This window comes from Triticum dicoccoides, chromosome 1B (genome assembly GCF_002162155.2).
Source record: "Triticum dicoccoides isolate Atlit2015 ecotype Zavitan chromosome 1B, WEW_v2.0, whole genome shotgun sequence".
In the NCBI taxonomy this organism is placed as follows: Eukaryota; Viridiplantae; Streptophyta; class Magnoliopsida; order Poales; family Poaceae; genus Triticum; species Triticum dicoccoides.
Genome location: NC_041381.1, coordinates 173,359,600 through 173,370,768, shown reverse-complemented (window position 1 = coordinate 173,370,768; position 11,169 = coordinate 173,359,600).

The following is an 11,169-nucleotide window of genomic DNA, read 5'->3' as shown; positions in this document are numbered from 1 at the left end:
GTGCTCAAGAGGTCGCAAGAAGGATTTCTGGCGCCGTTGCCGGGGAGGTCTTCGCTCAAGTCAAGACATACCAAGTACCCATCACAAACTCATCTCCCTCGCATTACATTATTTGCCATTTGCCTCTCATTTTCCTCTCCCTCACTTCACCCTTGCCGGTTTATTCGCCCTCTGTTTTCCCTTCGCCTCTTTTTCGCTTGCCTCTTGTGTGCTTGTGTGTTGGATTGTTTGTCATGATGGCTCAAGATAATACTAAATTGTGTGACTTTTCCAATACCAATAATAATGATTTCCTTAGCACTCCTATTGCTCCTCTTAATGACGTTGAATCTTGTGAAATCAATGTTGCTTTGTTGAATCTTGTCATGAAAGATCAATTCTCCGGCCTTCCTAGTGAAGATGCCGCTACTCATCTAAACAACTTTGTTGATTTGTGTGATATGCAAAAGAAGAAAGACATCGATAATGATATTGTTAAATTGATGTTATTTCTGTTTTCACTTAGAGATCGTGCTAAAACTTGGTTTTCGTCTTTGCCTAAAAATAGTATTTATTCATGGAATAAGTGCAAAGATGTTTTTATCTCTAAGTATTTTCCTCCCGCTAAGACCATCTCTCTTAGAAACGATATTATGAATTTTAAGCAACTAGATCATGAGCATGTTGCACAATCTTGGGAGAAAATGAAATTAATGATTCGCAATTGCCCTACACATGGCTTGAATTTATGGATGATCATACAAAAATTTTATGTCGGATTGAATTTTTCTTTTAGAAATCTTTTAGATTCGGCCGCGGGAGGTACTTTTATGGAAATCACTTTAGGAGAAGCTACTAAACTCCTAGATAATATTATGGTTAATTATTCTCAATGGCACACCGAAATATCTACTAGTAGAAAAGTTCATGCGATAGAAGAGATTAATGTTTTGAGTGGAAAGATGAATGAACTTATGAAATTGTTTGCTAATAAGAGTGCTCCTATTGATCCTAATGATATCCCTTTGTCTACTTTGATTGCGAATAATAATGAATCTATGGATGTGAATTTTGTTGGTAGGAATAATTTTGGTAACAAGGCGTATAGAGAAAACTTTAATCCTAAGCCGTTTCCTAGTAAGTCCTCTAATAGTTATGGTAATTCCTACAACAACTCTTATGGAAATTTTAATAAGATGCCCTCTGATTTTGAGAATAGTGTTAAAGAATTTATGATCTCTCAAAAGAATTTCAATGCTTTGCTTGAAATAAAATTGCTTAATGTTGATGAATTGGCTAGGAACGTGGATAGAATTTCTCTTGATGTTGATTCTTTTAAACTTAGATCTATTCCACCTAAGCATGATATTAATGAGTCTCTCCAAGCCATGAGAATTTGCATTGATGAGTGCAAAGAAGGAACCGCTAGAATGCGTGCTAAGAAAGATTGCTTTGTAAAAGCATGTTCTTCTAGTTTTCATGATAATAGTGATGAAGATCTAAAAGTGATTGATGTGTCACCTATTAAATATTTGTTTTGCAATATGAATCTTGATAATGATGAGACTGGAGATGATTCAACTTTAGTTAAAAGGCGTCCCAATGATTCAGAGTTTTTAGATCTTAATGCTAAAATTGGTAAAAGTGGGATTAGAGAGATCAAAACTTTATATAGCAATGAACCCACTATTTTGGATTTCAAGGAATTTAATTATGATAATTGTTCTTTAATAGATTGTATTTCCTTGTTGCAATTTGTGTCGAATTCTCCTCATGCTTATAGCCAAAACAAAGCTTTTACCAAACATATCGTTGATGCTTTGATGCAATCTTATGAGGAAAAACTTGAATTGGAAGTTTCTATCCCTAGAAAACTTTATGATGAGTGGGAACATACTATTAAAATTCAAATTAAAGATCATGAATGCTATGCTTTGTGTGATTTGGGTGGTAGTGTTTCCACGATTCCAAAAACTTTATGTGTTGTGCTAGGTTTCTGTGAATTTGATGATTGCTCTTTAAACTTGCACCTTGAAGATTCCACTATTAAGAAACCTATGGGAAGGATTAATGATGTTCTTATTGTTGCAAATAGGAATTATGTTCCCGTAGATTTTATTGTTCTTGATATAGATTGCAATCTTTCATGTCCTATTATTCTTGGTAGACCCTTCCTTAGAACGATTGGTGCAATTATTGATATGAAGGAAGGAAATATTAGATTCCAATTTCCATCAAGGAAAGGCATGGAACACTTCCCTAGAAAGAAAATCTAATTACCTTATGAATCTATTATGAGAGCCACTTATGAATTGAATACCAAAGATGGCAATACTTAGATCTATTCTCGCTTTTATGCCTAGCTAGGGGCGTTAAACGATAGCGCATGTTGGGAGGCAAAACAATTTTATTTTTGTTCCTTGCTTTTTGTTCCTGTTTAGTAATAAATAATTCATCTAACTTATGTTTAGATGTGGTTTTATGGTTTAATTAGTGTTTGTGCCAAGTAGAACCTATAGGATAACCTATGGTGAAAGTTAATTTGATCTTGCAGAAAAACAGAAACTTTTGCGCGCATGAGAATAATTTTAATAAATCACAGAAACATGATTTTTAGTTGATTATTTTTGCAGTAGATCAATAGACAAATTGCCTAGGACTTCCTGTTCTGGTAGGATTTGTAGAGTTACATAAGTATTCGGAAGTTACAGATTACTACAGACTGTTCTGTTTTGACAGATTCTGTTTTTCGTGTGTTGTTTGCTTATTTTGATGAATCTATGGCTACTATTGGGGGGTATGAACCATAGAGAAGTTGGAATAAAGTAGGTTTAACACCAATATAAATAAATAATGTGTTCATTACAGTACCTTAAGTGGTGGTTTTTCTTTCTTGCACTAACGGAGCTCATGAGATTTCCTGTTGAGTTTTGTGTTGTGAAGTTTTCAAGTTTTGGGTAAAGATTTGATGGACTATGGAGTAAGGAGTGGCAAGAACCTAAGCTTGGGGATGCCCATGGAACCCCAAGATAATTCAAGGACAACCAAAAGCCTAAGATTTGGGATGCCCTGGAAGGCCTCCCCTCTTTCGTCTTAGTCTATCGGTAACTTTACTTGGAGCTATTATATTACCCGTTTTGGATGTTTATGGGCTTTACTATACACTTTTATATCATTTTTGGGACTAACCTACTAACCGGAGGCCCAGTCCAAATTGCTGTTTTTTGTCTATTTCAGTGTTTCGAAGAAAAGGAATATCAAACGGAGTCCAAATGGAATGAAACCTTCAGGAGTGATCTTTTTGGAACAAACGCAATCCAGAAGACTTGGAGTGGACATCAAGAAGCAGGAGGGCACACCCTAGGGGGTGGGCACGCCCCCACCCGCATGGGCCCCTCGTGGCTCCCCTGACCTACCTCCTTCGCCTATATATATCTATGTACCCTGAAAACATCCAAGAGCACCACAAAAAACTATTTCCACCGCCGCAACCTTCTGTATCTGCGAGATCCCATCTTGGAGCCTTCGCCGGCGCTCCACCAGAGGGGGAGTCGACTACGGAGGGCTTCTACATCAACACCATAGCCTCTCCGATGAGTTGTGAGTAGTTTACCACAGACCTTCGGGTCCATAGTTATTAGCTAGATGGCTTCTTCTCTCTCTTTGAATCTCAATACAATATTCTCCTCGATCTTCTTGGAGATCTATTCGATGTAACTCTTTTTGCTGTGTGTTTGTCAAGATCCCATGAATTGTGGGTTTATGATCAAGTTTATCTATGAGAAATATTTGAATCTCCTCTGAATTCTTTTATGTATGATTGGTTATCTTTGCAAGTCTCTTCGAATTATCAGTTTGGTTTGGCCTACTAGATTGATCTTTCTTGCAATGGGAGAAGTGCTTAGCTTTGGGTTCAGTCTTGCGGTGTCCTTTCCCAGTGACAGCAGGGGCAGCAAGGCACGTATTGTATTGTTGCCATCAAGGATAAAAAGATGGGGTTTATACTCCCTCCGTTCCTTGATATAAGGTGTATGGATTTTTGAGAAAAAACCCGAAATATAAGGTGTATTGCGTTGCACCACTCGTTTGGATAGTTTTTTCAGGGATTTGATTACATTTCCTTATATTCGGCAATCTCCTCTATTTTCTCATGCCAATTAGTCAGGTGTAATATCGCCCAAAACTTGTGAAAGTTTCCCTCCACGTGTGTTCTTTAATTTCCGTGCCAAAAACTATACACCCTATATTGAGGAATGGAGGGAGTATCATATTGCTTTAGTTTATCCCTCTACATCATGTCATCTTGCCTAATGTGTTACTCTGTTCTTATGAACTTAATACTCTAGATGCATGTTGGATAGCGGTCGACGTGTGGAGCAATAGTAGTAGATGCAGGCAGGAGTCGGTCTACTTGTTGCAGACGTGATGCCTATATACACGATCATCCCTAGATATTCTCATAACTATGCACTTTTCTATCAATTGCTCGACAGTAATTTGTTCACCCACCGTAATACTTATGCTATCTTGAGAGAAGCCACTAGTGAAACCTATGGCCCCCAGGTCTATCTTTTATCATATAAGTTTCCGATCTATCTTTATTTGCAATCTTTACTTTCCAATCTATATCTTAAAAATACGAAAAATATTTATCTTATCTTAATATCTCTATCAGATCTCACTTTTGCAAGTTACCGCGAAGGGATTGACAACCCCTTTATCGCGTTGGTTGCGAGGTTCTTGTTTGTTTGTTTAGGTACGAGGGACTTGCCTGGAGCCTCCTACTAGATTGATAGCTTGGTTCTAAAAAACTGAGGGAAATACTTACGCTGCTTTGCTGCATCACCCTTTCCTCTTCAAGGGAAAACCAACGCAGTGCTCAAGAGGTAGCACCTGCCTACTAGAATCGCCAGTGCTTGAAAGGAAAAGTGAAGGAAAAACATAGGAATTGGAAAGTTTCCTATGGTACTACTATTCATGCATTTGGTTCAAAGGAATGGAGCAAAGGAAAACTGTAGGATTTGTTCCTTTAGTGTCTCCTTGAAAGAAAAACCGTAGGAATTTTAATTTCCACTTGTCCTCCTTTTCAAATTCCTATTCATGAAGCACAAGACTAAGAGATAGTAGCATAATAGCAATATAACCGTACATTTTCTTGTGGTTTGAGTTAATCTCACCATGCTTCTTTGCATCGTGTGATCTTCCAATTCTTGTGAACCAAACATCCAGATTGGCAGAAATCCTATGTTTTTAAATTCTCTGTTTTGCATGTGCATACCTATCCTATTCCTGTCTATTTCCTATCCCTCCATTGTTAGAATCCTCAAATTCAAACAAGCCCTTACATAATTACTTCTGTCAAAGAAAACCTTGTGTGGTTTGTCCTGCTCCTGCTGCGCTGTGTTCCACCCCAGCTCAGCTGCTCCAACGACGGAAGGGTTCACCGCAGCAGGGATCCTCTCTCCAGACTGTCTTTCACTGCTGGCAGCCATGACAACTACATTACCATCATAAATTGAGCAGATGACCTTGAGGACTACACGGGTCCGCAAGAGAGGTCGTACTCCTCCATGTCTGCTTACGTTATGCATCGCTTAATATGATGACAAGCTACTTTATTGTCGTGTTCACTTATTAGACTCCGAGTCAGGTCCAAACTAATGCTAAAACTTGACTTTTAAAATGGTTGTGGGGTACATATTGGGGCAGCAATCAGTACTATCTGTCTACTATCTGGTTAATCTCGGGTGTCTACTATGAGTTTCATGTTGGGTGCAAACAAACATTAAAGGAGCCATTATCTGTATTTTTTAACTAAAGCTATTATCTGCCTGCTATCTTTGTTTTTGGGTCTATCCACAGTTTGCTACCATCACTCTGGATTTGTGCATGCACACCTTACATAATCTTACTATGTTTTATTCCTATGCATGCCAGTTATTATACACAATGGAACCGAACATGTAGAGCAAAAGAGACGAGCCTTGCATGGCAATAAAATTTCATGCAGACGTCGCTCCATGGTGGGCGCAAAGGAAGCCCCCTCCACCCATTTCAGATTGTAATCAAGAGGAAGATAACTGTTCTGAGGGGGATTCAGAAGGAGATGACCACTCCTATTTACCCCCAGAGGTCTTCGCTCTAACTTGGCATGCTGATGTTGGTAATATCATGCATATGGTGTCTTGCATTGCTTACTTTATACATCAAATATGTCATCTGCTTAGTTTAGACATGCTTTGTGTGAATGCCATCTGTTTAGTTTGTTTATCATATATGTAAATCATGCAATGCCATCTTGTTTAGCCAGGCATCATATATGTGAATTTTGCAGTGTCACCGTGGTTAGCTAGGCATCTTATATGTAAATTATATCATGCCATCATTTTTTTATTACATGTTAAATTTGTCAACAATTTTAGCACATTCAATTACTCTTCCTGTGCATCAGCCATTCGACACGGACATGGAAAAATCTGGAATGGAATCAAGGTCTTCAGAGCAGACAATGCTACCTGCTGAAGCAGATATCTTGCTGGTTATAGATAGCTCTTCAGAGGAGGATTCAGAGGTAGATGACCAGTCCTATTATCCCCCTGAGATGTATTCTCAAACTTGGAAGGGTTATATTACTCATATCATGCATATGTTGTATTGCAATGCTTAGTTTTTACATCATATACACAATATTGAATGCCATCTCCTTAGTTGACACATCATATATGCGACTGCCCTCTGCTCACTTGCTTAGTATATAAATCATATATTTGAATTATATCATGCCATGATGTTTACATAGATAGCATGTATCTTAATTATGGCATGCCAACCCATTTTCTAAATACATAATATAGTTACATCATCTCATCCTGTTTACATAGTCATCATATTTTGAATTATGTCATTCTATCCGTGAATTATATCATGCCATCATGTTTCCATCGACGACATGTTTGTGATTTATGGCATGCCAACCACTTTAATAGACACATCGTATAGTTATATAATGTCATCCTGTTTACATAGTCATCATATTTTGAAGTATGTTTCTATCATGTTTAGTTAGCCATCATACACATGAAATTGTGTCATGCTATCCTATTTAATTAGCCATCATATATGTGAAATTATGTCCTGCTATTCTGTTTGGTTAGACAACATAAATGTGAATTATTTCATGCTCTGTTTTCTTCCCTACTATCCATTGCACCTGTCTATCTTACAATGTTTGTACATTCAATTAATTTTCTTGTTTATCAGCCATTTCAATTGGAGGGGGTGATGGCAATAAATGTGGGAGTAAAAACACGGTCTTCAGAAAAGATCGTGCTACCTATCGATGCAGATAGAACCATGGTTGTACTTGCCCAAGAACCAGCCCCACCACACATAACCTAGACTCACGCAGATTGTACCCCTACCCAGTTGGACAAAGAACCAGCTACACCCCTTCTAACGCCAACCCCAACAGATAGTAACCCAGTTCTAGTTGACACAACACTGTCTCCACCACACAGCACCCAAACACGAGTAGTTAGTAAGGCAACTGCAGTGCCCAAAGCACGAGGACCACCACTTCGAACCCCAAGTCAACACTTAAATCAGAAGAAGAATTGTTCTCGGGTCAGGTTCCGTAGCTATGGTTCATACTACTTTGCTCTTGCATCACTGTATTTACTCATACCAACTAATTTGAAATTTGAAGGATGCAACTGAACTCCAATGGTGCAATAGGTATGTTTTAAACCTGTTTCTTTAACGTGTTTGCTGTTGTAACTTGCTCTATGTTGATTTCAGTTTCAATTGAATAAACAGTTATGTTCTCATGCCATGCACATTACAAGTGTTGTTATTGCTGTGTAGTTTCCCACACTTATATTTTGTCTATGCTACTTTGTCTTAAATAGATATGATTCGAACTGTCTCTATCTTGATTTGGCAACATAAACTAGAATGATATAGACCATACAGTGACCATACTACATAGATATATGTTTGTTTCATGCTGTTATCCTGTCCACCATACTACTAAACTTGTTTACCAAAATGAGTTTCATATACAACATGGTAAACATGTGATGTGTTTGTTTGTTTCTCTTTTAGAACACGGATAAAATATTGGAGAAGAGTACCCCGTTATGCAATGGTAAAGGAAGTAATGCAAATAAGGTTCAAGATAGTGAGACATCCATGTTGATCTCCAAGAAAGCTGATAAAAACTGGATTGAAGACACTACAGCCCCAAAGTCATGTCTTGATGTAGTGTTTGAGGTACTGACTACTACTGCTGGCACCAACTCTTCGAACTTGCTACCTAAATCAGTTCGGCTTCTTGAGTCTCAACTTCAAGTTGAAAGACATCGATCAGATGTTATGCGACAGGAAGCCGAAGGACTGAGGAAGTCCCTGCAGAATTCAGATGCATACTTTCTGGTGCAATATCAAGTGCTGGAGGATTTAAGCGCCAAACAAGAGAAAGTTAATAAGCTTGCTAAGCATCTTGCCAGCATTATGGGTACCCATGATATTGTTTCTTGAGCTCTTCTGAAGTGGTTTCAGTTCTAGACCTGTTTTGCTATGGCGTTTATTTGCACTGGTCGCCAACTTTGACAACCAGTGTATATGATATGATGCTTTGTTCCCTATATTTGCACTGGTGGCGAACTTTGATGCCCAGTGGATGTAATATGTGTAATAGCCGTGATAGCCTAGTGTAAGTTGCTTGCTTATTTATTTCCTTGCCATCTTGTTTATTTGTTTGCTTGTAGTTAGTGTAGTTCTTTTTCCGCGGTTTGCTAGTGGCCGCAATAACCTATTTTTTAAAACTAGGCCACAATAACCATGGGCTACATATTTACTGTAGTTACCATGGGCCTCCTACGGGTCGTAGAAACAATGGGGCTTATAAGGGCTGTAGAATCAATGGGCCTTATAAGGGCCATAGCATCAATGGGCCTTCTACGGGCCATATGATCGATCGGCCAAACATGGGCCAATAACAGACTGCATTATGGGCCGTAAACGTGCCAGATTTGGAATCATCCGTTCACGAGCCGACAATAATGGGTCGTCGTTAATCGGCCGTATTTGATGACGCTATGAAAACGGCCGAACGGATTAACGGGTCGCAAATGGGCCGATTGTAACCACGGGCTGAATTTGGCCCACAAGCAGAAAAGGCCAGTAACGGGCCGTAAGTAACCGAATGCTGGAAATGAGCCCAAGAATAAATTATCCCTAAGAAGGCCGAAAGATAAAACGGGTTGGAAATGGCCAATGGAATAATGGGCAATTAATGGGTATAAAGCGGTACATTGTTCATTGCGGGCCAGATTGACCACATGCCGTTAATGGGCCAAGAGTTACAAATGGCCTTGTATGGGCCGAAAGACATCATGGGCCATACATGGGCCGGAAGTTACAACCGATTGGAATCATATTGGACGGCCCAAATGAATCTACTAGGCTTAATTCCGATAGGCTGTAACAGGCCATGAGTTAGCGGGCCGTAAATGGGCTATATACGAAATGGCCGTTAACAGGCTTTCCGTGGGCCGGCCCGTTACCTTTTGACCAAGTCAAACGGGCCAGCCTTTTCACCGGAATGGGACTTTGTTCGGCCGTGCCACGTGTCGACGTATCATAGGCGCCTACTGTCCAATGAATGGATGACATCCGTCCCAACGGTGAGCCAACACGTGTTTCCTCCGGCCAATGAGAATTTTACACGTGGAAAATCCTCATTGGTCCGGGCTGCTGGCAGGTTATCGGATCCAAAACTAGACTTGATAGCTTAACGGAGACCCATTATGATGGATGCCATGTGTCGGTCACCCTTGACAAAAGCACTTCCATGACGCGGCATTTATCGTCATGGAAGGGGACACTTCCGTGATGATAATTTTGGTAATGTCATGGAACACTTCTACGACAGCACATGTATGACTATCTTGATTCTGTCATAAAATCATCATGGATGTACGTGCATGACACAAAACGTGACCTACTATGAAAACACGTATCATCGCGGAGGAGTATTTTTTTGTAGTGCCTCTCCAGTTAAAACCTAGCCCCGTTGGAGAAAAACAGGCGTATATGACTAAAGCCAGTATCGGCATCAAACTGGGGTAGAAAAGTGTAACTAGTTACTTGGTTGTGTTAGGCTATGCCCTACGAAGTCACAAGACAAAGGTATCCAACTCCTGACAAAATTCCCTCATGTTTGTCCGATCTGGGACTTTCATGCTATAAGTCATGAAACTCCCTAGAGAGAAATGGAAGCCGGTGAAGCAAGTCACACCCTGGACTGCAATCTTTGCCATCCAAAACCCATAACATAGTTGTACACACATGGTATGGCACTCCCTAGCTTGTGGTGGGATCCTGACGCTCTGGATCCCCTCTCAGGTGAAACCTTAGCCCCGTTGGAGAAAAACCAGGCTTATACGTATAAAGCCGTTACCGGTGTCAAAATGGGGTAGAAATGTGTAAATAGTTTTTTGGTTATGTTAGGGCAGGCCTTAGGATGTCACAAGACAAAGGTATAACACAACTCTTGACAAGTGTCCCTCCGGCTTGTCCCATCGGGGACTATCACGCTATAACTGGATGTAAAGTCCCTAGAGAGAAGTGGATGCCGGTGAAGCAGGTCACACCCCGGAGTGAAATCTTTGCCATCCAAAACCTATAACACACTTTTACACACATGCTATGGTGCCCCCTATCTTGTGGTGGGATCCCGACGCTCTGGAACCCCTCTCCGGTGAAAACCTAGCCCCGCTGGAGAAAAATCAAGCTTATATGACTAAAGCCAGTACCGGCGTCAAAATGGGGTAGAAAAGTGTAAGTAGTTGCTTGGTTGTGTTAGGATAGGCCCTTGGAAGTCACAAGACAAAGTTATAACCCAACTCTTGACAAGATTCCCTCATGTTTGTACGATCTGGGACTTTTAGGCTATAAGTCATGAAACTCCTCAGAGAGAAGTGGAAGTCGGTGAAGCAGGTCACACCCCAGACTTCAATCTTTGCCATCCAAAACACATAACACAGTTGTACACACATGATATGGCACCCCTAAGCTTGTGGTGGGATCTCGACGCTCCGGAGCCCCTCTCCGGTGAAAACCTAGCCCCGTTGGAGAAAACCAGGCTTATACGACTAAAGCTAGTATCAGCATCAAAATGGGATAGAA